We start from the raw sequence: 2,289 nt of genomic DNA, 5'->3' as shown, positions 1-2,289 counted from the left end.
TTTCAATATATGTGTTTTGGTGATTTTTTTCTTTACAATAAGGTTTGGACAACTTCAAAAAATCACAATAATAATTGGCATTGGCTTTTGTTGCTTCTCTGTTTGATCAATCTTCCGTGACTACATCTGGTAATCTAAGCAACCACTCTGCAAATAACAACATGTAATCTAACAACTATTGTTAATTTCCTATCATCTTGCTTTGAAACTTTGTATTGTTCTTATTACTTTTTGTTGTTTTGCTTTTGTTTTTTCTCTTTAAATAAAATTTTAAAAAACATACAATAAAAGGTAAAGGAGAAAAAATAAAATAAAATTTTTGTGGTTTGTGGCTTTTTTCCCATAATTAGTTCCTAATTCCACATGTTCAGGGGCCACTGCCTAGCGTTATCGCATGCTGGGATTATTAGGGGAAGGTAGTGTGAAATTTACCACTGTCCTTTATTTTGGAGATTCTTATTTTTGCATAAGTAATCCATCCTACAAAGATAACTAATTAACTATGTTTTCCCCTTATCCCTATGGCTGCTGGTGTAAATAAACTGCATCTTCTTATTGGTAAACAGCAATAAAATTTTTAATAAATGAAAAAATTAACTAAAGAAAGACATGAAATTGTTCCAAAAGATGTAAGGGAAGAAGCAGAGATACATGCTAAGGAATCACTGAAGGAAGAAGATGAATCAGATGATGAGACCATGTAACAATTATCTAAGCATCTAGTCAGCTTTACATTTCTATGAGAGTCCTATGTAACTATTTAGCCCCTGGATTATACATATCCACCACTGAATTTTCATTAAAATGTTGTCTTGTAAAAAAAGTGTTTCAGTATTAGTGACATTAATTCTTCTCTCAATTTCTTGTACATTTCAACAGAGAAAGAGTCAAGCCTCTTTGGGATTTTGTCTATCCTTAGGTCATTTTATTCAAGCTCCTCAAGCACAATATCCTGTTTAACAGGTAAGTATGGAATTTGAAAATACAGAGTTCATGCACCCTTTTCTCTCAGTGGGTCAAACTAGATCTAGAAGAGATTTCAGATGACCCCGATAAGTACATAGCTCTTTAAAGAACTTGATCAGAACTATGAGCTAAACTGGAAAGATGAAATATTACCATTAAGTCAAACACTTGCACCAATGAGAAATAAGCAGCATTCCAAGCTGCAATTGCATTTCAAGGTGAATATCATGTTGTAAATTTTAGAAGATCAGAAGATAGACAACCAGGAGGACAAGCAGTTACCACTGGAACCCAAGAAGTTCCTATCAAACACTCTAATAGTCTAACACCCAGACAGGAGATTAAAATAGGAGGCTTTTCCAGATATGTGTTTTTAAAAGTCTGAGAAGGGTGAGAAGCAAGTTTTTCAATTATTTTAAATTGTCAGATATTCAGTAAGAGAAGAATGAAAATCCTCTGTCTTCTCATCTGCTTACAAGAGCCATTTTTAAAACATACACCCTTAGCTCCTGATTTGATAGAAGGACAGATTACTCTTTTTCCCCCCATAATTTTGTTGATAAACAAATAGCAATGAGACAGTTTCAAATAAAATTGGTTGAACAATTTCAATAATTAACACATTGCATACATTCTTCCTAGTGGTTAATTGCTCTACAATATGGGGACATGGTATCCTATTTACAAACACAATTAGAACAAATCACTCTATTGATTTTTTAACATTACATGATCCTCTAATATGCTGTTTAATTTTATTTGCTAGTGTGGGTTTTTATTTCTTTTTAGCCATAATTTTATTGATAAACAAATAGCAATGAGACACTTTCAAATCAAATCGGTAGGACAGTTTCAATAATTAACACATTGCACATATTCTTCTTAGTAGATAATTGCTGTACAAAATGCGGACTTCACATCCTATTTACAAACACCATTAGAACAAATCGCTCTATTGATTAACAGAATGTAACTCTATATCTATCCCAACCACTTTGAATGAACAGATGCAAAAAGGACATTCATCTCTATACCCTTTTTTTGTTAAGTTCCGTTATTTGAATATTATAGGTGTGTAAACTCAGCAAAATATTATAAAAGAGTCCAGTATCCCATAATAGTATTGAGTCTTCAGCTTAACTGGCAATCTCAGAAATTGTTGACCTGAGTCCCCCACAGCTCAACATAACAGCATGGCTTTATTTCTTCTATTTCATTTTTATACTTTTCTTCTGGATGGTTAAGACACAGGTAAAGCAGGACATATGGAACAAGAGTTGTAGCTTTTGCGTCTGATAAGGTCAGTGAAATGCCCTCAGGATT

General features: G+C 32.9%; 1 pseudogene; it reads left to right on the top strand.

Annotated features, from left to right (window-relative positions):
• LOC105741164 overlaps positions 1 to 704 on the top strand; it is a 23,725-nt pseudogene extending 23,021 nt beyond the window's left edge.
• Positions 705 to 2,289: the final 1,585 nt, after the last annotated feature.

Source organism: Octodon degus, unplaced genomic scaffold, assembly GCF_000260255.1.
Source record: "Octodon degus isolate 3935 unplaced genomic scaffold, OctDeg1.0 scaffold00314, whole genome shotgun sequence".
Taxonomy (NCBI): Eukaryota; Metazoa; Chordata; class Mammalia; order Rodentia; family Octodontidae; genus Octodon; species Octodon degus.
This window is presented reverse-complemented; position numbering and strand designations above follow the sequence as displayed.